This window comes from Solanum pennellii, chromosome 12 (assembly GCF_001406875.1).
Source record: "Solanum pennellii chromosome 12, SPENNV200".
NCBI lineage: Eukaryota > Viridiplantae > Streptophyta > Magnoliopsida > Solanales > Solanaceae > Solanum > Solanum pennellii.
The window spans coordinates 40172704-40198182 of record NC_028648.1 but is presented as its reverse complement, the minus strand read 5'-3'; the positions used below and the strand labels follow the sequence as shown (position 1 = coordinate 40198182).

General features: G+C 31.5%; 1 long non-coding RNA gene across 1 annotated transcript; it reads right to left on the bottom strand.

Moving 5' to 3' along the window:
• Positions 1–913: 913 nt before the first annotated feature.
• On the bottom strand, positions 914–3346 carry LOC107005681. The gene is made up of 2 exons (XR_001454919.2): positions 3191–3346; positions 914–1376 (listed from the first exon to the last, which is right to left on the bottom strand). It is a non-coding gene; the product is annotated as an uncharacterized LOC107005681 (long non-coding RNA).
• Between the last annotated feature and the right edge of the window lie 22133 nt (positions 3347–25479).

Below are 25479 nucleotides of genomic sequence, written 5' to 3'. Positions count from 1 at the left end.
GTTATTAAAATTTTATACCTTCTTCCATTTAAATTTTTTTGTATAGCATGTCATATTAAATCAATAATAGTATATGTTTTTGGTTCCTAGTCAATGTTAGTGACTGAACACTATTGTATTCTAAATCATAAAAAGGTTTTAGAAAATACATACATGATTTTTTATGAATCTAATACCTGGATTCTTATAATGAGATCAATCAAAACATAAGCTAAAGAAAAATTAAAACTCAATCTCAATTGGCTAGATTCTCGTGCTGATAACGGTTATACACTACTAGAAATTTGTTGATTGTCGATTACAAAAATAGTCGGTATGTAGTCGAAAAATGGGGTTTGCCGATGAATTTTGACTACTTTATAGTAGTCGGTATCTTGAGCATCGAAAATTCTTTCCCGACTACTGTAGTCGGCGTTTTCTGACTACTATAGTAAAAAAATATAAAACAAAAACTGACCGTTAAGTACCTAAATGGCTGACTACTGTAGTCAGAAACTATTAAACTAATAATTTAATAATTCAAACAATGTCGAGTACTGTAATTGGTAATTATTAAAATAATAATTAAATAAATAAACAATACCGACTACAGTAGTCGCAATAGTTGAACAATTAAATAATTAATTAATATATTTTGACAAGTGTGGTCGGCATACAATTTATTTGTTAATCATATTAGTATTTTTTTCCACTACTACAGCCAATATATATAATAAATTTATTCTTTATTTAAGTAATCTGCCGATTACTATAGTCGCCAATTTTAATTTTCCAAAATAAATTATACGACATTGCATATTATTGTCGAAAAAACTACATTTACTAATGAAAATGTTGTTTATTTGGTAGACCACCTGCTAAATTAATACTATCATCCATCCACAAATACTCAAAAATAAAATCAAACATCGAATACATTCCTAAACATTCAAATTGCATTCAATTCAATTCAATTGAGTCTAAAATCTCAAGTTTCACCAAAATCAAGTCTAATAATTATTAAGTTGTTATGCAAAAAGGAAGTAAATAGTTCAAAACATGCCTAAATCTCATAGAAAATATCTAAACAACCATAAAATAATCTACTTTTCATCAGAGTCGGTCCCTTCACTTTCATCAGATTCAACCTATGTTTCTCCATGAATTTCTGCACTTTAGCAAAGTTAGTTTCTGATGATCGAAGTGATTCTGTAAGCTCTGAAATTTGTCTTCGCATTTCTTCCATTTCTTTCGAAGATTGAAAAGTAGAAGCACTAGACAACGATGATGATGGATGAAACAAGGAAGGTTGTGCTCCAATTCGTTGCGTATCTTCACAAATGGTAGTTTGTGTGTTTTCTTTACTCCCCTCATCCCATTTCTTTCTACAAAGTTTCCTAATTAAAGAAAAAGGCGTATTTAGTTGCTAAATTCTTAAAGCATTGAATTCTTTGTTGATCATCATCTGAAGGATGGTAACTAGGTAAATATGATGAAACAAACCAGGAAGACTAGCTGTGAGATGGGTTTGGATGATAGGTAAGGTTGCCAAGAGAAAATCATTTGGCTGAATTTTTGTGACCAAGACTACTCTGAAATTTAATTAATCTTAAAGCTTTCTTCAAACTGCTCCGTATACCTAATTAAATTTAGTCTTCTTTCCCTTTAATCTTCTCTCCCTTCATATTTTAACTTGAAACTTCGAGATGAATTTTGAATCCTCTTAACCACTAAGTCAACCTCTATAATTATTTTTAGAATGTTCAAAATCGATATATATACATAAAGAGTATTAGATAAGGAAGATACAATCGAACTCTATCACCTCAACTCAAACAAAGGGATTATTCCTAAAAAGATGTAGTTGAACTCTATCATGTATTCTATTAGAGTATTAGTTAAGGAAAAAATGAGTATTATTGCTTGGAGGGACAAGAGACCTGCAACTTCCTTCCTACTTATCAGGCGTGATGATCCATCAGTTCCTAGACACTATCACTTGTACACACATAAGAAACAAACATATGTAGGTGAGAATTCAGAAATAGCAGAAAAAGCATTATAATACATTCAACATCTATCCCATAACAAACCAAGACATGTAATCAAATAAAAAATAAATAATCAGTATGTAAGGCTATAACCACAAAACATTTTCAGATTAAATACTCTTATGAGCTGTATGAAATATCAAATAATTTTTTTTAGATCAGTTTTTACCACCTGATGCTAAGCAAAAAATAAGCTAAGTAACGTAAGCAACTGATCCTATGAGTTGTATAAGTCATTTCCTCCCCACCGCAACTCCAATCTTTCTTAAAGCTCACTGAGAAACTTGCTCAGTTTCCTATGCTCAAAATATAATAATCACTACAACTAAAAGCCACAAAAAAAGCTCATTTCCCCCATATCCCATGGAATATACAGAATACTACACTCAAAGTTAGGACTTAGAAGACAGATATGCCATCTCTATCTGTCTTCTCTTCGTGCTTCTGCTTCAAGTGCTTTTTTTTTCACTAGTACTCTTATTTCTTTTTTAAAAAATTGAATACTAATTTACTCTGCCTATACTAATATTTTACTCCTACGATCAAAACATGAATGTATGGTGAGAGTTGCACTAGAATATTGTTTTTTTACACTTTCTGGTATTCATGCGTTACAAGTAATAAACCAATGTCTGCAATTACGTTTTAATTTCAAATGAGAAAAAACAAGAAGAAATACAAAACATGACATATACTCTATATACTAAGTACCTTTATATCTAATGTACTCTAGAGCAAAAGCAGCAAAAAGAACTCCAATACCCATTTATTTTTTTTGTAAAAAAAAGAGGTCCTAAGTTTTGTTAAAGCAAAAGAGCAACAAAGATTGTCCCACTATCGCGTAAAGTGACTAATTTCATAAAGCTCAGACAAATACTGTAAGAAAGTGAAACAACATTTCACCATATTGCAGGGGCATCAGATCCAAACAAAGACCAACAAAATGTATTTTTGAAACAATTTTCTAATTCAAACAACCCTTGGAAGGTTCCTTGAGCATAGTTACATACTATAGAGTAATAGAGTTTAGAGAGTTACATTACGTTACGATTTTGAAAACGATTTTCTTTACAAAATCAAATATAAACCCTAAAGAAGAAGATAGACTTTACAATATATCAACCAAATTGAAACCTGAAAAAGGAGAAGAGTTACATTACCTCACGATTCTGGAACGATTTTCTTTAAGAACCTGGAAATGATTTGTCCTCAACCAAAGTGAAAAGAATGCTGTGAGAAGAGGTTACATAGTAGCTCTAGAGAGGCGGTAGTTATTGAAAAAATGGGTCAGAATACTATTTCTAGTACTTCACCTTTAGAATAATTTTCTCTTTTTTAATTAAGTTTTCTTTTTTAATTAGTTTTAGTGAAAAAAATGGGTCAGAATATATGGGTTAGAATTTTCTAATGAAAAACATATTTATAAAGTAAAATAACGATGCCTAGGATCGAAGTAGATACCTTCACTATTGCTTTATTTTAATTGAAAAATTAAATCAATATTTTAGTTAAAAATGTGCGGAATTCGATATAATACGAGAAAATATAAACGCGAAAAACAAGACAACAGATTTACGTGGTTCACCAATAAATTGGCTACGTCCACGGGGAAGAGGGGGAGCAGTTTTATTATGGAGAGGCAAAAACAGAAATTACAGAATAGGATTTGCCATAGCGTCTATATATAGTACTAAGCTACGCCCCCGTCCTTTCTGTTGTAATGGGTCCAATTCAAGGCATTCAACAATAGTAAAATTGCTGACTACAATAGTCGCAAATAAAAATAATTTTTAATTATTTTAACAAGTTGCCAACTACTTTAATCGGAACACTAGTCAATTATTTTGTTCACTTTATCACATAAAACTTACAACTTCAGTAGTCGAAATCATTGTCGAAATTTTTTTAAACAATTAAAATAATATAAATTTTAATGTACCGATTAAAGTAGTTGAAAAATTTCTCAGATTTTTTATTACATATTTGTAGTTGGATTTATAGTCGGTATATAGCTTATTTCTAGTAGTGATAAAATCAAATTCATAAGAATATAATCATAAAGAGAAGAAGGCAAGAGAAGTAGATGAAGGGGAAAACTTTTCTTCTTATTCAAGTGTATCTTTTAAATGATAAGTGATATCTCTATTTATAGTATTGCGATATCACTCCCAAAGATCACAATTCACAAATTAGTAGATACATAGTTATCCAAATGGTTCTTAACACCTTGGAAACATGTATACATGAATACAATTAAGTCTTGAGTATATCTAAAGGACAATCCACACAATTCAATGAATTTATAACAAAAATGAGCATATTATCTTTTTATATAATAATTAGTTTAAAACAAAATTTATATTTCAACAATATTTATTAAAAAATCATTTAAATTAATTAGGCGACTTTCTATGTAAAATACTAATAGTTGAGTGACTTTTGAAGTGAAATACTAATAGTTGAATGATTTTTGAGTTATAAAAGAAAGTTGATGACATTCTAAGGGCCCGTTTGTATGGGCTTAATAAAAGCAGCTTTAAAAAAGTACTTTTGAAAGTGCTGAAACTTATTTTTAAAATAAGCAGTTATGCGTTTGGATAAAAGTGCTGAAGTTAAAAAAAAAGTTGTTCATGTGTTTGGCAAATAAGTGCTGATAAACAGCTTTTTAAATCAAAATGTCTGAAATACCCTTAAAAGCTGTTAACATGATAAAAGTTAATTAATTTATATTTTACAGCCTTAAATAATTATATTTTGCTATCGTTCACATATTTCTTTCTCATCACAAATTATTTATAAGAGGAATATAAACTTATTATAGATTTTAAATATATATAATTTGAATAGATCAAAGAACGATTTAAGATTTTATTTTAATTTCATCCATAGGTAATAATAATAGTCTATCATTCACATATTTCTTTATTACCACAAATTATTTATAAGAGGAATATAAATTTTTATTTAAGTTATATGTGCAACTTATTTACATTTTAATAATATATAATTTGAATAGATCACTTGAAAGATTTAAGATTTATTTTATTTTCATTCATTAGTAATAGTAATTGTCTATCATCCACACGTGAAAAGGGAAAAATAGAAGAAAGAGATGTTAGGGTTATGTGGGTAATTTGGAGATTGTATAAAAATATTAAGGGTAAAAAGGTAAAAATGTGGTCAACTTAAAACAGCTTATAAGCTGGAAAAAAAAAGCACCCCTACCCCAGCTTTTAACTTTTGGCTTAAAATAAATTTTTTTTAACTTAAAATAAGTTATTTTGAGGATTGCCAAACAGCTAAATAAATCAAAAGCCAGCTTTTAAGTCAGTTTGACCAGCTTTTAAGCTGAGCCAAACAGGCTCTAAGTAAACTACTCTAAAAGTCTGTTTAAATTGACCTATGTCAAAAATAATAAAGTCAAACTCAAATGATTTTTAAGTAAAAAAAAAAGACAAACTCAAATGACTTTTAAGTAAAAAAATAAAAAAGTATAGAAAGACATTTTAATTTGTAACTTATTTTAAGTTATATTTAACTTTGTCAAACATGTCCTATATTTATTTTAAGTCATTTTTGACTTATTTTAAATTATTTTTATATTTGTCAAACACTTTCAAAGTCAAAAGCTGTTTAAAAGTAGGTTTGATCAGCTTTTAAGTAAATCCAAACAACCTCTAAATTGAGTGACTTTCAGTGAACTATTCGAAGTTGAGTGACCACATAGATATTAACTCATAAAACTTGAGAATTTTGAAGAAGTTGTTTCACGTGTGCACCAGAAAACATTGGAGAATAGTAATATTGACCTTAATTCAATTTTAAAAGAAACTGAAAGTTAAGACAAGGAATATTTTCATACAGTAAGTAGTGAGATATATACTATTAATTATTTTAATAAAAAATTTAATAGATTACATTTTCACCTATGATGTATGTTTACTTATATAATAGATAATTTAGTGTAAAGAATTTTAACTTATACTTAAAAGGATTATATTATCGATTTTTATAAGTATAAATATTTTTTATTAATAGTCTAGGATGGAAATTGAACGTGTCATCGATACAATTGTAACGCAAATTATATATAATTTATCTTGATTAATGAGAACAATATAGTTTCAACTTTTTGTGTTAGTGCATTTTGTATATATTGAACGGAGCGAGTAGAGATAATTGTTGTAGACTGATTGACAAAACGTATTCTCTAATAAGATAAATGTACTTATATTCTTAATCATGATATTATTATTAGGATAGTATACATTAATTATCGTTTTAATTTATTAAAATTGAGATTTTGAGATTAATCAATAAATTGATAGATTCGATGATAATAATATATATTCGCAAAATAATAAGTTAGTTAATGAAATTCATGTCTCGATATAGAGATTGATGATATTTCTCTTTGAGAAACTAATAAGTTTTCGTCATGTCAAATCTTTCTTGTGAATTTGTGATCAGACACACAAAATAAATTCAGCAGTGCTCTAAAATAAATTAATCATTGAGTTAAATTTTTCACTAATTTAATTTATTGATTAGTATTTTTAATCGTAACATGAGAATTTTTAAAATATAAAGGGAGGAGTGTAATTAGGAATTTCTAGTGTAATTGTTTAATTTTTTTTTAAAAAAAAAATAATTTCTAGTGTAATGATTTGTAAGTTTATCATGATCCAAGGGTACTCCTAGACGTAATAAGACACGTAGAACCCCGAAAGACACCATGTAAGCCACTTAACATATTATAATATAAAACAATAGAATAATAAGAGTAAAAATAAATTTCAAGTCCAAATTTTTCATAAACAAAAGTGAAAGTCTTGACTTGTCTTAGTATAACCATATATTAGTATAGTCCAAATGAAGCGGGACACAACCCATACAACATAGTCCGAAAGTAAAATTATAAATGAAGCGGGACACAACCCATATAACATAGTCCGAAAGTAAAATTTTAAATGAAACTCAAAATATAACATCCTCCCTCGATTCATGAGGAATCACCACATGCTAGGAAAATAGACCAATCCAAGTTTGAACCAAAGAAAAATCGCCTTAAGAATCAGACCCTACACTTGTGAAAAGTATAGAAAAATATGTTAATACAAAAGTATGATAGTCATGCACAAAACATTGAAAATATGCTAAAATAGACATTTTGTTAGAAAAACAATATTGATATCTCAAAAAACAATATTCTTGATAACTTTTTTAACAACTTATGCAAATTGAATTGCCTTTTAAGGCGAATTTGGCAGTTGACAAAACGTTTTTTCCTTATCAAACTTTTGTGCATTTTTTAATAGCATCGACAGACAATTAAACTTCCTTTTAAATCTAAACATATATTTCCTCGTAATTGGCATTCAATTCTTTTGCCATTAATCTTCATTAAAAAATCCTTGTAGCCCTTAACTCTTTTGACCGTTGTTGATGACTATTCTTGGGTGTGCATATATATATATATATATATATATATATATATATATATATATATATATATCTGCCTCTTGTGCTTTTATGGAGATCAAGTGAGAAAATACAATGAGTGATTCTTCTTGTTCTTATATTATTTTGTTGGATTTATATTTTTAAATCTTTGTTAGTTTCTGGATCCTAGTATATACTAGAAGAACTTGTTCAATTCTGGGGATACACTCATACCGGGTGAAATATTCTTGAGGACAGTGTCATTCGAGACGCCTCAGGCTATGAGAAATTTCTACAAGATTTCGTGATGAAGTACACGCTTTGGTGAATTCCGTAAATGTTCGTGATGAAGGTATTTTTTCTAAGAATTTACAACAATCTTAGGGATATTTCTTCTACGTTGTTCTTATGGAAAAATACTCAATACTAAAGAAATAAGTTAAATTTTGAGCGGCCAATTGAATGGGTTACTGTAATAAAATTGGTTTGCACTATACTGAGAAGTATGAAAATGCTTTTTGGAAGGGACTCTCGTATACAAATCACAGAATTTGGAAAAGGAAAAAAAATTGGTGACGGTAAGGTTTATCAAATAAGTGAAAATTGAAATTTTGATTGCATGTCAATAAGGTACGTAACACACTATAATTTTCTGTATTTTTAATAAAAAAATTGAGATAGTTACTTTAATCCCATAGTCATGAATTAGTATAATTGTTGTTGTTTTGTGTGGGGAAAAGTAAATCATTATATTCCACAATTAGAAGAAGATTCAGAGATATAATGATCTCGCAAAGTAAAAGTTATTAAGCGAATGATATAAGTTATTATGGTCATTTTTCAAGCAAATCTTATAGCTAATATGTGAAAGTGAGAAATTGGGTGTTAGAATTTTTGTGTTGTTGAAAACATTCGTGCCAACTAAAATTATTGTCTATCTAAATTGGAGAAGAAGAATTTATTTATTTATTTATAGTGGTGGTTTAAAACTGTTCAAGTTTATGTTAAAAAAACAGTAATATTGTGGCTTAACTTATGGATAATGAAACTGTGATTTATTTGTGCATATATTTTCTATGTTAAGAACAAAGATTTATATTCGTGATTATTCTAGTTAATGTGCAATTGTTGGATGCTAGACATAAAATTACGATCTATCTTTTACTAACAAAGTTTTGTTTATTAAAATGTCTAAATTATTAGAATCAATTCTATCGAATTTTATGAGACTTGTATAAATAATGACTAGATGAGAAAATACTATTGTGTCACATTTGTGAATATTTTCTTTATATATACAAAAGGTTTTGTTGAGAAATAAAGAATTAAAGTTTTTGATAGTTTAATTTATAAATTTGTATGTTACGAGTGAAAACTTTATGAAAAGCTTATTCCTCTATTATGAAATATTTGAAAGTGTACGGGTTTCTTGCTTAGGTTATGAATGTTATTCCTTTATTATGAAATATTTGAAAGCGTAGGAATATGTTGCTAATGTTGTGCTACATGATCCTAAAGAAAAGTATAAAGAAAATCATAATCTAAGGTTTTAAATGTATATTAATAAATGTTGATTTTACATAGTTGCGATAGTTAATTGTTGTTTGATTGAATGTTATGTTAGGGTTGGAAAAATAAACTAAATTATTGTTGAGTTTGTAAAAGTGAAAATACTTTCAATATTCTTGTTGTTGGAAATGATATTGATACTTGAGGTATCATTTTTGAAAGAAGTCATTGATGACACATGAGAAATACTATACAAGTGTAGAATCAAATAAATTGAATAGTTTGTGGTACCAGAGGAGTAAAATATATGATGTAAAGTGAATTTCCAGATTCACTAGTGGTTATGTGTTTGCCCTCGGAAGAGGATGAATCATAACATGAAAATCGAGTTAGTATTCCAATTCGAATAAACTAAACATATTTTGTGTTTACATATTGTGATTGCCAAGCTAAAATAGTTAAAATGAAATATACCAATGGAGGGTGGAAGCGGGACAATGGAGGGTGGAAGCGGGATTTGGAAGTGGGATTAGAAGAGAATATTAAAGAGTAGAGAGCTGCTTGTGAAGGATGATTTTATTATTAGGGGAAGGCCTCTTTTTATACAAGAAAAACTTACTACTTTGGCCAAGTGGCCGACACATTCTACTATTCTACTTTACACATGACTCTTTTTATTTTGGCCGACACAAGAAAACAAAAGACTTTTTTTTTTTGCAATTTGAGGCATAATGTTATAAAACAACTGTTATGAGATTAAAGTATTTATGTAAATAAATTATGTGTAGTCAGAGGTGAATTTGATCAATTCACGGGCTAATGAATATAGAGGGGAGCAAGACCTTTAGTCATATGAGAAGATCAACAATGATGGTAACTCAACCTATGTGATTGGAGATCCCATGAATTAGGTTCATATGGGTAATAACAAGTCATTAGTTGATCAAGTAAACACTGTAACGTTATGTCCCTCCTATGATGTGTGGATATAGTGTAATAATCTGCAAAGCAAAGTGAGGCAGAGTTAGAGCTCTTAATCCAAGTCACATCCTTTATAGGTGGTGTATTGTTCTGTAGAATACACTTGATGATTGGACCTATATGAGTGTGAAGATGAAATTGTGACATATTTCTTGAGCACTCATGAATAGCAGGACATGCACATGATTTCTTAATGCAAAACCGCGATAAAGACAAAGATTGTGAGAGTACAATGTGATAGAATAAGAGGCTAGACTTTATCTAGCTCTGTTTCATAGTCTACACACACCAGAGTCGATGCACGAGACTCATATGAAAACCCAGCAAAACTTCTTTTCCATTCTATTTCACATTATATTAATGAGATATGTAGGGTATTGTTGGAAACACAATATTAATATCTCAAAAATACAATGTTCTTAAAACTTTTTAATAACTTTTGCAAATTGAATTGCCTTTAAGGCAAATTCGGCAGTTGACAATCGTTTTTCCTTTATCAAACTTTTGTGAACTTTTAATAGCATTGATAGACTATTAAAAGTCCTTTTAAATCTAAACGTATATTTCCTCTTAATTGGCATTCAATTCTTTTGCCATTAATCTTTGTAGCCCTTAACTCTTTTGACTGTTGTTGATGACTTTATATATATATATATATATATATATATATATATATATATATATATTTGCATTTGCATTTGGTGTTCTTATGGAGAGCTAAGTGAGAAAAGACAATGAGTGATCCTTCTTGTTCTTATATTATTTTGTTGGGTTTATACTATTAAATCTTTGTTAGTTTCTGGCTCCTAGTTTAAACTGGAAGAGGTTGTTGAATCATAGGGTATACACCATATTAGGTGAAATATCCTTAAGGACACTATCATTCGACACGCCTCAAGCTATGAGAATTTCCTATAAGAGTTTGTGGTGAAGTACAAAGTTTGGTGAATTTGGTAAAGTATTCATGAAGAAGATATTTTTTTTTGCAAGAATTTACAACACATTTTAGTAATTGAATGCATGCAATTTGCTAAATTAAAGCATCATTTTGAAAATAATGGAAAAGCGCAAAGTCATAAGCATAATCAATTCATAAGTCATCATATCGTAATCGAAACACATCATAAGTACCCTTAAAGTATAATTGTGCAATGCATGAATAAGATTCCATAACCCTACCCATGATAAGTACAACTTATTGAGTAACCATAGTTCATATTTCATATTTTTATCATAGTGGGAATAGGCCTAAATCGACATAGACCATGTGAGTTTAACATGGAATCCGGTGTTACCCACACCGAAAAGGGTTGTCCTACTTGCCTAAGGTAAGACCATCATTTGTCAGCTTTTAGGTGGATCCACTAGCTAAATAATCTATGGGGCCACATAGTTTATGGGATAAGGAGATTGTTACTAGAAACCCCGAACTTGCTTAACTGCGGAGCTTCCATCTCATGAGATTACTTATAGAAACCCGACCTTACTTAACGGGAGAGACTTCATCTCATATTCAATATCCAATTGGTGCTAAGCATAATTTCACGGAGTACTTATTAAGTAATATCTTGTTTCACTATGATAACTCATTAGATCATGCGTGAGAATAACCTTTCACCGTCCATGTCTACATATAACATTAGATTAAATTTAGAGAGCATTGTCTTTCAACCTAGAATCCCCATCATGTGAGAAAACTTTTCACATTATGTTCATTATGTGTTCATGAGAATAGTCTTTCAATCAATACAACAACATTATTATAATCATAGACACTTCACTCTCAAAATGTTCTTAAAACATATACGTACATCTCATAATTATGCATAAGTATCATACTTTGCCCTTCAAGGACCATAGATCATATTCAATCAGCACATATAGAATTACTACATTAGATATGGATATTAAGATGATTCAATTGACTCAACTATTAAAAAAATAATCTCATAGAATCCTTCTATAATCAACAAACAAACATCACAAGATCATAATTGAGTAATATGGGGGTTTCATGGGTTCTTGGGAAATTTCAACATAATAATCATCATAAATCATCAATTCAATCATAATATTAACTAAATTATAAATATTAGAATCATTTTTGAAAGGATCCCATGACTTAGAAACAAACCCTAGCTTTTGGGAAAATTTCTATCTTTTGAAACAGAGTTTGTAGCGACTCCATGGATGAAAGCTATCCATGGATGAAGGACTATCATATCTTAGCTATGAATTTCAATGGAATTGGTGCGAAAGCTTTGTTTGTTAAACTCTAGCCCCACCTAATTTATCTATCTTTAGAAAAATCACTTTTTGAAATGTTTTAAGTATAAAACAATTTAGAAAAATACTTAGAAAGAGTTGCCACTTCATTTTGTAAAGAAATTAAGAAACTTAATTTAAAATGATTTTAACATATAAACCTTTAAAAATTTAGAGAAAATGGACAAGAGATTTTCATTTACGCTTCAAAGAGGGTTTTAAAGCATTTGAAACGACCGCTAACATGCGGTTATCCCACGACTTGACAAAATATCATTTGGCAATTTTTAGGAAAATGATAAAAATAATATACGATATTAACTTGAAACAATATTTAAAGAACAATTTTTATTTTTAAGAAATGGGGAACTCAATTAAACTGCATGCGATTAGATATTAACAAAATTAGATAAACTAGAATATAATTGAATCATTTTAAAATAACAAATTCAACTAATTTGGTTATTTAAGGTAAGAAAACCATTTTAAAGATATTCAATAAAAATACAAAAAATTGTTAAAATAAACTAACATAAAGAATATAGTTCATCTTTTGGGAAACTTGATTAAGTTAAATCAAATCAAATAAGGAGTTTAGTGTTAATATTAACAGACAAATAATAATAAAGGAAGAGAATAAAAGAGAGGCAAAAATCAAATTTTTGGGCTTTGGCCCAACCTATCCTAAATCTAATAATATGCCACCTACATTGTTTGGGCCTTTTACCATCCTATTTTCGCTCTCAAAAACATGTGTATACACCAATGTATTTTGTTGTATAACAACTATATTTGACCCATTTTTTTTGTATATAGGACTGTCGCATATCAACTATATCTTGTGGGCCCAATGCTGGTTGACTTTCTTTTTTTTAATCTAGTGCCACGTAGGACGAAAAGGGGTAGAAAATTACTTACAAAATAAGTTTAGGGGGGCTAATAGGACCTTAGTATAGTATAAGTGAGTCTCTGTCATTTCGGGCCTAGGTTGAGGGGGTACTTGTGCATTTTCCCTTAAAATAATTTGCAAATTATATTTGTTTATTTTAGAAATTCTTATAAAATTAATTATTTTAAATCATTTGAAATTGAAGAACTTGATGATTAATTTATATTATGGAGGGAACAAATTGGGTGACAACATGGGGTTTTGGAAATAATGGGGTGAGTAGGTGTATTTTGACTTAAAATGACTTATGTGGGTGTATAAAACTAAGGCAAAACGACCTCACATAATACCTAACAAAAAGGAATTTTCTAAAATAATCCCCACTTAAAGTGGGGTTCCCAGGGGATACACCCACCTTCACGAGTCGTCAAGGGTACCACGGCCCGTGGTCCCTTGACCAGCAGCTATGCTACACAGTCCTAAAACCCCAGAATGAAAAGGCAAGTCTACTTCCACTCTCACGAGCCGTCTAAGCCTTTACNCACCACGGCCCGTGGTCCCTTGACCAGCAGCTATGCTACACATTCCTAAAACCCCAGAATGAAAAGGCAAGTCTACTTCCACTCTCACGAGCCGTCTAAGCCTTTACGATCAATGATGTGGCTCGTGCGGAGGAGGCCATTTTGGGCTGCCTTAAGGGGCTCACTACCTCACCACCACGGGGGGTGGTGACCATCACGAGCCGTGAAGGATGACGTGGAGGTGGACAGTTCCCCGACAAACTTGAACCCTTGCCTTGCTTGGCCCTTGGCCCTTTCCCTAGGATCTAACCCTTCTTAACCTTTACGTTTAGCTCTAGCTTAGCCTAAAAACTTTCCGGGGTGTTACGAATATATCATAATAAGAATAATTTAAATTAAGGACTTCAAGAGTCCCATTTCTAAGAAAAACGGGAGGAAAGACACGTTAGGTCTTTGGTGTAAGAAAATGAGCGTGAACTTTTTTGTAATGAACCATTAGGTCATTTTAGTAGTAGAGTTTCTTTTTTTTTTTTTTAATAAAAGACTCTTTCTATAGATTCTAAATGGCCATTTTGGATTATTCATAACTATGATTATATAATTAATGTTGTAATTTTAAATAAATAATTTTTAATCAATTAATAGTTGATGGGTCAAGTCTATGATTTATATAATTAATGTAGTAATTTTAAATAAATAATTTTTTATCAATTAATAGTTGATGGGTCAAGTCTATGATTTATTTAAAACTAGGAAAAATTAACTATATACACGCTTTTTTTCTTCATAATTCCCATTCTTCCCTACCATTTCTAAAATTTTCCAAAAATCCATCATTGTCCTCCTAAAATTAATCTGCCGGATGCATCACTCACTCCACAAATCTTTCCTCATTTTCTTATTATTTTATTTATTCATCTCTTTTAAGTGTCTGTTCATCCTTTATTTTTCATTTTTTCCTGTTTTTAAAAATTAAATCATATGATGATGCACTATTTTTAGTCTTGGTTTTACACAGTTACACTCAAATAACACTCATTTTTAATTTCGAAGATATTGCTTGGGTTGAAAATAGATCAAAATAATGACGAAAATAAACATTGAGAAGTTGAAGAAGGAGCATGTAATATCGAATTTTCCGTGAGATGGAGAGCACTGATTTATCTATGATCAACAATGAAGGACGAGATGAGATGCATGTACATATCATATTATTATTTTTTAGTCGGAGATTAATAAGTTTTATATTGGAGAAATTTTTGAAAATGGTGAGGTGCGAATTTGCCGAATCTGCAGAAAGTTCATCACCACTAGAAAGAAACATAAAGCTAAGTGAGACTTGTATATCAGATGATTTTTTTAAAAATAAAAATCTATCAATTTTTATACCTTTTGTTGTTAGTTAATTACAAATGATACATATGCGAAGAAATTCATGTCATATTTTAATGTATGAGTATTTAATGAAAATATGATGTTTCATATTGTAATGTATCAATATTTAAGTTTAACTAGTTGATACAATAAGTCCTAATTTTCTTCATTATTTAAGGAGCTGTAATTTTATGAAATTATTGATACAAAAATAATGTTAATAGTGTGTATCATTGAAAACATGTATTTTTTCAATCTATATGAGGTAGAAAGTTTGCTACAATGTATCAGATACAAACATAAGATAAATGGAAAGTTACTAATTTAACTGTACATCTTTATTTGTATCATGTTTAGAGGTTGGACAATTTTTGTATCATGTTCAATTGGTGAACATTATTGTATCATATGTGGAGTTGTTGTAATTATTGATCAAAAAATAATGTTCATTGGTGTATTAATCACAACACGTATTATTCTGTCTGTACTAGATACACAAAAGTTTACTAAAATATACGGAAAAGGGCCTAAAATACCCTCAAAGTATTGAAAGTGGTACAAAATAACCCGCCATCCACCTATTGGCTCCAAAATACCCTTCCCACCCACCTATTGGGTCCAAAATACCATTGTATCCACTTTTTTGGTTTAAAAGTGACCACTTATTTAACGGTTTTATATTTAAAATATTTAAATATTTTTTTAAATACGTGTCGCTCAACTATTTGTTATAATTTAACTTATTAGTATAATTTATAAATCAATCCACTACCCACCCATTACTAATTAAATCCTCCAAATTAATAAACCACTCACATTATTAATACAACAACAGAAAAGCTACTGTCAATTGAGTGTTTTTAAAAAAATTAGACGAAAATATCTATAGAAGTAAATTATCATACATTCATTCTAGTGTCTAAATAAAAATTACCGATAAACTTAAAAGTCTGACTATGTTCATCTTAATTATTTTTACGTCTCAATTATGTGATGTTACTTCATGGGTAACTTTTTTTCAAAATAATATATTAAAGGTTTTTAAATAAATCATAAACATTTATAAAATTATATTTTAAAAAAGTGCATGAATTACTTCGGATGTATTGCTTCTTTACCTTTAATCATAAATTTCTAATTCAATCTTGAAAGAGAATCAAATTGAAAGTGTCCTCCTAAAGAAGCGGCTCAACATTTATTTAATTGGGGCTTCGATTTGGACTCAAATAATTTTGGATGTCATTTTCATGAATCTATACTTTCATCGTGTTTTAATAGTGTTTATGATGATTTTGATATTATAGTTGGATTATTAATTGGGTGGAGTTTAGTTAGTAATGGGTGGGTAGTGGGTTGATTTATAAATATACAAATAAATTAAATTATAACCAATAGTTGAACATCAAGTATTTTAAAAATATTTAAATAGTTTAAATTTAAAATCATTAAATAAGTGGTCAATTTTGAACTCAAAGGTGGATGACAAGGGTATTTTGGAGCCAATAGGTGGATGAAAATGGCATTTTGGAGCCAATAGGTGGATGAAGGATAATTTTATACCATTTTCAATACATCAAGGGTATTTTAGACCATTTTTCGTAAAATATATCATGTACACAACTAAAAACATTGCAAGTTATTAATTAAATCATTCTCAATTATTTTGTATCATGTTCAAGTGTTGGGTAATTTTTATGTCATGTTCAGGTTTAGTATCAAATATAAATATCTCTCAGATTGTATAGATCATCAATTGGTATTGAGTATTAGTTATTTTTTTTATCATTATGTATCAACTAAACATTAAGATACTTCGTAGCTACAATTATGTATCATATGAGTAATTTGACATGTTTCTCATGATGATTTTCTTTTTATAGTTGTCTTTACTAACTTCCTTAGTGATGATATCAACAATCCTCTAAAGATCAAGGCCGGTTCACTCCACCGCAACAAGATAATTTGGTTCTTGTCGAATAATGATTATGTAGCAATGATATACCCTTTGATGTTTTATTTTTTAAGACTAATTTATGTGTTACTCTAAAAACTGTTTCTTGTCATTTTTTGAATCTGAATATTTTTTTGTTATGGATTACATAATGTAAAAATTCTTATATTTAGTGTTTTAATTATAGTGTTGTTGATACATAAAATATCACCTGACACTTAAATCTTTCACATTATTTATTTGAAGTTAAGAAACATAAGTATCAAATTCATAACTAATTTTAATCAATTGTGTGTGTGTATATATATATATATATATATATATATATATATATATATATATATATATAGTGTNACCAGTTAAACATGATAGAAAAGGAAAGTTCATAAACACATAATCAATCTTTCACTCAATGTATATGATATATTATATATAAGTCTTATAAGCTTACATAAATCACATCAAATTCACATAAGTTATTATTAGATAACTTAGATATGAGTCTTATCAAAAAGCTTATAGATTCAGATAAGTTAATTAATTATGCATCAAATAAATTATTCACAGACACAAAATTGAACTAATATTTATACAAAATAGCAAAACTCACATGTATTGTATTGATGCTTCACATTGTTAATAATTTAAGCTACTTTATTAAAATATAATCGTGCAAAATTCATATATTGAAAAATTATTCAATATGAACATGAATTTCTTATATAAATTCAATGATTCACCTTTCTTTAGAAAAAAGCAATACAATTCCTACGGCTATGACATTCTTGTCCACAACGTCCATAACAACTCGTTTATCTCAACTTTTAAAATGGTTAGAAACATGTATATATCCTTTAATGATACATGTATGTAACAACCAAAATATTTGATTCAATTGAACTCCTCCTCATCTGCCCATTAAATTGTCTGACAAACACAATTTTACTATCTCGAAGGCCCAGATTGCCATTGCTTCATGGCCATGACCTCTATGGTCATCTTGACGTCACCACTAATGGGCTTGAGACTGCCAACCCCGAGTACAAGAACTGATTCTATCAGGATAAAATAATCCAACATGCTCTTATGGCTTCTGTTGATACCACAATTGTATCCACTGTAGCTTCTATGCTCACCTTCAAAGCTATGTGGGATCAACTTCACACTTCCATTGCAAACAAATTGCAAACCCACATCTTCATCCTTCTTCACCAGCTCAATCAAGTCAACAAAGACCACAAATCAATTGTTGAATACATGTGAGATATTCACTCTCTCTTTGACGAACTCGCCACAAATGGTTCATCCGTCAACAATGAAGAACTCAAGATTAAAATATTGAGTGTCCATGGGTCAGAGTTCTATGAGATCTCAGCGGCCATACAAGCACGAGACTCTCCAATAAGGTATTAGAAAATATTTGATAAGCTTTTGGATCATAAACTATTCATCAAACATGAGGATATTAAGAAGGCTACCACCCAGGTCATTGGAGCTGTTGCTTAATGTGTGACCAATCCTCCATCAGCCCTACGCCACAATCGATGTCCACCCAACAATAATAATTGACGTCCACAAAATAGGTTGCCCTCTCAAAGTAGCACTTCCCAATATCCCATGGATAAGTCTCTGTGGCGAAACTTCCCACATCAATCTTCACGAGTTCATTGTCAACTTCGTGACAATTTTGGACATATGAAAAGTGTTTGCCTCTTCCGGTCCCATAATCACTTTGAAGCAAAAGAAAATATTGTTGCACAAACAACGCCAAATGATCCTTGGATTCTCGATTCAGGTGCGTCTCACCATATTTCCTCCGATACCAACTCTCTGGCAATGTTCAAGACTTCAAAGGGATCGAGGAAGTGACAATGGATAACTGTAATGTGATTCCAATTGCTTAAACTGGCACCACTCATTTAAATGCTTGAAATACTGCTTTCAAACTCTCTAATATTTTGTGTGCTCCCTCTATCAAGCGCAAACTTGTTTCAGTGCATCTTTGCAAAGACGAGTTCAATAGAAGTTTTTCCTTTTAAATTTCTTGTGAAGAATCTTACTACGCGAACACCTCTATTGTGCAGCCCGAATAAAGCAGGATTCTATGAATGATCATCACTATCTCAACCAAACATCAACTTCACCATTGCTGGGCCGTCCCTACATCTATGGAATGAAAGATTGGACCACCCCCATTCTCATGTTTTATTATCCATTTTACGTAATTCACGTCTTTCATATTCTTCCAATGACAAGTTCAATTTTTGTAATTCTTGTTATTGCAATAAACACACATATTTCCATTTTCTTCCAACACTTTGTCCGACAACTTTCCATTAGAAATAATTTATAGTGATCTGTGGGGTCCATCCCCTTTTCTCTCTATTGATAAAAAACGATACTATTGTATCTTTGTTGATGAGTTCACCATATACATTTGGTTGTACACAACAAAAAACAAACATGAGGTTCAAAAATACTTTCAACGCTTACATCTCGTGCTTGAGAAATATTTTGGACACAAAATACTCACACTTTACATTGATGGAGGCGGAAATATCAGACTACGGAACGATACCTTCATTCCAATGACATACAACACCTTGTTTCTCCCCCTCACACTCCTCAAAGGGTCACCTGGATAAAAGACGTCATTGACACCTTATTGAGACACTCAAAAAGCTGCTTCACCAAGCAAGTTTACCCTCCAATTTTTGGACATTGTCCTTCCATCATGCTGCCTTTCTCGTAAATTGACTGCTTTCCACCATTCTTAATAACAAGTCCCCATGTCGAAGTTCTTTTCAAATGGCACCTGCTTATGAATCTCTTCGTACATTTGGCTGTCTATGCTACCCATGGGGCAGACCATATGCTTAGCATAAATTATAGCCTTATTTGAAACTGTGTTTATCTTTTTTATTCGGTCACCCATTATTGTCATCAGTGTTTTGAACCTACAAGCTCCAAACTTTTTCTCTCACGGGATGTAACTTTTTCAAGGATATTTCCCCTTTCGCTAATATATTTTCTCAATTAAAACAAAAGTTTTCATATTTAAACCGGGAGAATGCTTTAAGCCATAACAATTCAAATCTGGATAACACTTCCAAGACCACTGCTCCAGATCAAATTCTGCTTCCCCCACAATTCCATTGATGAGATATACACACCAAGATGATTATTCACTTCGTGTTGCACCGATGAACAACACACATTAAGATCATTTCACCACTCTACACTACTTCCCTCTCCCCTAACTTCCATCAGATTTCCTGATAGTTGATTTCTTACCATCCCACTTCATATTTCAAAGCCATCCCTGACCTCTATGCTCTCCTCTCACATTACATCGGTGACCACCAACTACTCATGTTTATTAGTGTTGCTCCAACTCATCACCCCATATACCGACCCAATCCCTCACCTCTCTCAGAGGTGTGTGCAGTTCTTGTTTTGCTTTGCCTCTCCTCGATGAACCCGTAACTCCAATTCCACCACTAGAGAACAATCATGCAGTAATAAGGTCAAAAAATAACATTGTTCTGCGGCGGAAAATTATTGACTACACTGCCCTCATAACCCAAATTGTACCAAAACTACCTGTTGATGAGTCCACATATCTGACTCATTTAGGCCTATTTTGATAGAAATAGTGTCCTTAAATACTTGTTTTGTCTCAACTACTAATGAATAACCTTTAAATTTAGGTATTTTCAGTTTGAGGCAAAGCATGGGCACTACTTGGAAAAAAGGAGCAAAAAGGCTTAAAAGAACAAAGAAATGAAGGTCTGAGGATCAGTGAGTCAACTTGGTAAATTGCTGAAAGTGTGAAGATTGCCTTTTGTTCTAGTGTGTTAAGCCCTGAAAGAAAGGATCAAATCGTCGATGAAAAAGAGTAGTCGATGCATCACCCAGTTGTTCTATAAAACGATACTATATTGCCCTGTGATCTAAAACACAAAGATTCTTTGAAAAAGCCCAAGACTGCGATGAAGTAACTAAAAGGAGAATCGTCGATTTGATCGGTGATTCAGATTTACTCCGCCGAGTGATCCCATGCGACACTAATCTTTGAAAACTATAAATACTTTCTGAGAGTTTTAGCTTATTCGAACTAATATTGCATATCATAGAATTTTAGAGAGTTTTATTAGCTTTTTAATTTCTATTTTTGAGCTCTTAGTTTGTAGAGGGTTTTAGAAGAACTTGAAGATTCAAAGGGTTTCATCTCAAAGAATTTGAATTTTGGTCTCTTGGTTTTTTCACTCTTGTCTTGTAACAAGAGTTAAATCTTTATACCCATTTGAATGCTAGCAAATTTTGGTACAAATTTCTATCTCTTGTACATGTCTATCTAAACCCCCAATTCTTGGGGTGTGACTTTGTGAATATGGGTTAAATTTATTGTTGGGTCTTGCTTGTTGATAGTTTATTCGTAATTTAAATGTGATTTCGTTTAGTATTTGTGAATGAATTGAATGAGGTTGTAGTTGCATATATAATAACATATGTGTGTTTTTGGCTGGCTCGAGAGAGGTCGTGAAACTAAGACTACTAAATTGATGGTATGTGAGAATGGGTCGACATAAGGTTCAGTTCAAGAGAGTGAATCCTAGTCTCATTCCCACACACTCAGCTGGAGAGAGTGAGTGGGTTAAAGCGGAGGTTGTGCTTCATGCCGCAAGTGGATGTCCGAGAGGAACCCATTTGAAACGAGGTAAGTTTTTTAAGAGGGAGATTATCCACCTTAAAGTCTAGCCTAGTCACAATTACTCTATGAATTTTCTATCATAAGAATGTACCCAATAGTCTCGTTTATCCCGTCTTCCTATCACATCCCAAGAACCCCCCTCCTTGATTAGCACTCTTTCTTAATTTTGATGTTTTTTACTTACTTGTGACATAACCACCATTGATAATTGATGTTTGCGTCATCCCTCTAGATTTAATATGTTTGTACTCGATAATGTCTTTAGTTATGACTAGCTAGAACGTAGTTTCACTATTTTATTAATTCTCACAACCATTTCATGTGGAAACGATCCCAACCCTTGGTTGGGTTACTATAATATGGTACAATCGTTGACACTTGCATTGGAAGTTGTGTCTTTGATGATATCTCCAATCAAAATGGTGCCGTTGCTGGGGAGTGGTTTATGTAGTTTAGTAGAATCTTATTCTGGTTAGTTGTAGTTTGACTAACCTTATTTATTGTTTTGGTTTGCTTGTTTGAACATCGAAACAGGAAAATAAGAATGGATATCATTATGGGTACCACACAGATCATCCCCTTCTGAAACTATTGGACCTCAGGGACAACGTCCTGATATTCAAACAAGTGGGGGATGAGACAATTTAGGAAATGTGACTGAAGTTTCAAGCGGGGCTACAACCGTGCCCATCTCATTGGGTGACTGACAAGGCGCTACTGGAGCGCTTCTACAGTGGTCTTAGACACGAAAATAGAAGTACATCCGATCAAGTGTGCGCGGTAGGTATGTTATACAGGGCCTATGAAGTCGTAGCCGATTCCTTGACAGCATGGTAGAAGCCAACAAGGAAACAAGAGTGGGATGCACTAGTAGAGCTGTGAATATGGGATAGACCACCACATCTGGGCTAACCCATACATGCTTCGAAATTTTACATGTCAGGCCGGGCTAGCCCATTTTTTATATGGTCCAAAAAATGGCCGTCCCAACCCACAAGTACATGGGTTACAAGCTTGCCGGGCCAGCCCACTTTTTTAAAAATTATATTTTTTTAGAATTATTAATAAAATTAAAAATTTTAATTTTAAAATATTATCATAATTATCAACAAAACAATATTCATGATGTTAATGTTACTACTTTTTAATCAAATCCACAAATAAAATTAACTTTATAATATTTATCAAGTTCTTTTTTTCAAGTAAAAGTATAAATATCTAAATAGAAGTATTAACCTAATTGTTTTGAGTTTGAACTCTTTTTAATTTTAAACTTTAATATTATATTATATTTCTTAATTATTTTTTATTGGCCCACGGGCCGGCCATATCGATATTTCTCAAGCCCCACAAATCAACATGCTTATTCAGGCCAGGCTAAAAAACCCTTTTCTCAAATGGGCTCGAAAAATCGTAGCCCAGCCCTATTAAATCCTGGGTTAGGCCAGGCCATCCTAACAGACCTAGCCCATGTAGACGGCTGTATGCACTAGTTACCCATTTGAATGTTTTATCTAACCGAGTCATAGAGTTGGAAATACAAGCCGTACAAAAATAATAAGACTTTCCCCTTCGAGAATGCAAAAATGGGAAGAAACATTGGGTGTGAAAAATGATGAAGTTCTTTCACTAATTCAATAAAAAGTTGAGGCACAAAATAAGATGCTGAATGAGATGAAAGAAAACATCGAAATTCTAAATGAAACAACAACCTCAAACTCCATGACTATTTAGTTGGAAGATGCTCAAATCACCATTTGATGACAGCTCGCTATCCACCATTCACCGAGGACTCCCTTAGCTACACCATGACTGACTCTGAGAATGAAGAATAGTTTTTGACTTGCATCGTGCCACGACTTATATAAGGAGCTGTTTGGAAGGCAACCCGAAACCCTCTTATTATTTTTCACTTGTATTTTGGTAAAATAATAATGTGTTATTTGTACAAGTTGATGTGTGAGAAAGTGTACAGAAAATAATTTGGTGGGAAGCAACATGTCCATCGGTGTGTCGTCGAATAGGTCAGCGAATTAACCTTATCCATCGCTTGACTCAAGATGTCCTCAAAATTAGAGTTTGTAAAACTCGACGAGCCCAAAATATTATTGGCAAATCACCAACTAGGTCGGAAATTTTGATTTTAAGCACCGTTTGAACTTCCAAAATTATTGGAAAATTTTGTAAAACTCAGCAAAGTAAGCGATTGCTCCGAGAAATCACAAATGACTCAGTAATTACGACCACTGTTGTCGAATACGCATAATCTGGATGTTTTTCAAGCAAATGATTTAATCCTCAAATTCATTCACTTTTACACGCTTTCATTCCTCTAATTGTGCCTCTGCACATTAATTTCCATATATTCATGCATTTCCAAAGTGTTTTAGTAATCTATTTGTGTTCGGAACATAGAATGCATTGTTGCCTAGCTGTTATACATTTAATAGGTCAGGCCAAAAGTTAAATCAAGGAGGTTGTGAATCATTCGAGATTATGGTTGAAAATAGGCGTGATGGATTACCAAGAGAAGCTGTGTACAACTTGCTGAACCACTCGGTAGTACGCTTAACATCTCCACCTCGCCTTCTATTTAATTCTAAATTTGTTAAAGGACTATAACTTGAAGCAACAAATATAAATATACCTAAAGTCACATAATGAAATAGGCCACCTGACAGATGAAGTATTTGCTTAACCATGATTATTTTCTAGCCCCATCTCTGTCTTTATCTAATTTGACCCTTATATTATGGTTATATGCATTTGAGGAAAAATATCTTTTTATTTGTGGTGGGGGTGAGAAATATCTTTTGTGCGATTACTATAGTTACTCATGTTTTGTGTATATATTTTGGGTTGTTGTGCTTTACATTGTGACTTGTATTGCTTTTTGCGGATGTGTGAGCTGGCGCCTCCTTTTTTCTTATACTTAAAAAATGATTTTGACCCTTCTATTTTTTTTAAAAAAATAATTTCGTAAAATTTTGCCACCTCTTGTATGCACTTGAATGTTCTTTTTCCTTGGAAAATTTGAGTTTCGGTTTTAATCAATACATGTAATGACTCGGGAGCACCCCCAAGTCTCCAGTATCGACCTCTTTGAGGTCTCATACAAGACACATAGATCTTTCATTGCATACGATACTTAAAATAAGTAAGAATTCAAAACTTCTTCACACACGAAGAATACTTTCATTAATAAGAAAGCATAAGACATTTAAAAACATCTATCTGTACAACATGTCTCATTAAAACGTCTAATACCTTAGAGTACAACATTTGGGACTAAGCCTATATAATACTTGAAATAAAGACTAAAATACATAAAAGGAACATGTGGGTCTTGTCCTCGAATCTATGAAGACTCACCAAAACATCATCTTCAACCCTTATAAACCTATCCATCATCCATGTCATACCAAGACTCTTAATCCCTACGCTTCAGTGACAAGAAGGAAAGAAGGGGTTAGCACATTTAAGCACTAAGTATGGAAGCCATGCAAAAACCATGCAAATTGGGACGTTTAGTATAGAAACATTCTTTCATGACATTTTGATAAAAAATTGTCACGACCCAAAACCGAGCCGCGACTGGCACCCACATTTACCCTCCTATGTGAGCGAACCAACCAATCTAAACCTTAACATTTCAATTTAATATCAACATAAAGCAATGCGGAAGACTTAAACTCATTAATAAAAGACAATTCAATAACTTCTAAAATTCAACATCTATTATTTCCCCAAAATCTGGAAGTCATCACCACAAGAACATCTATGATCAAATTACTAAACTAAGA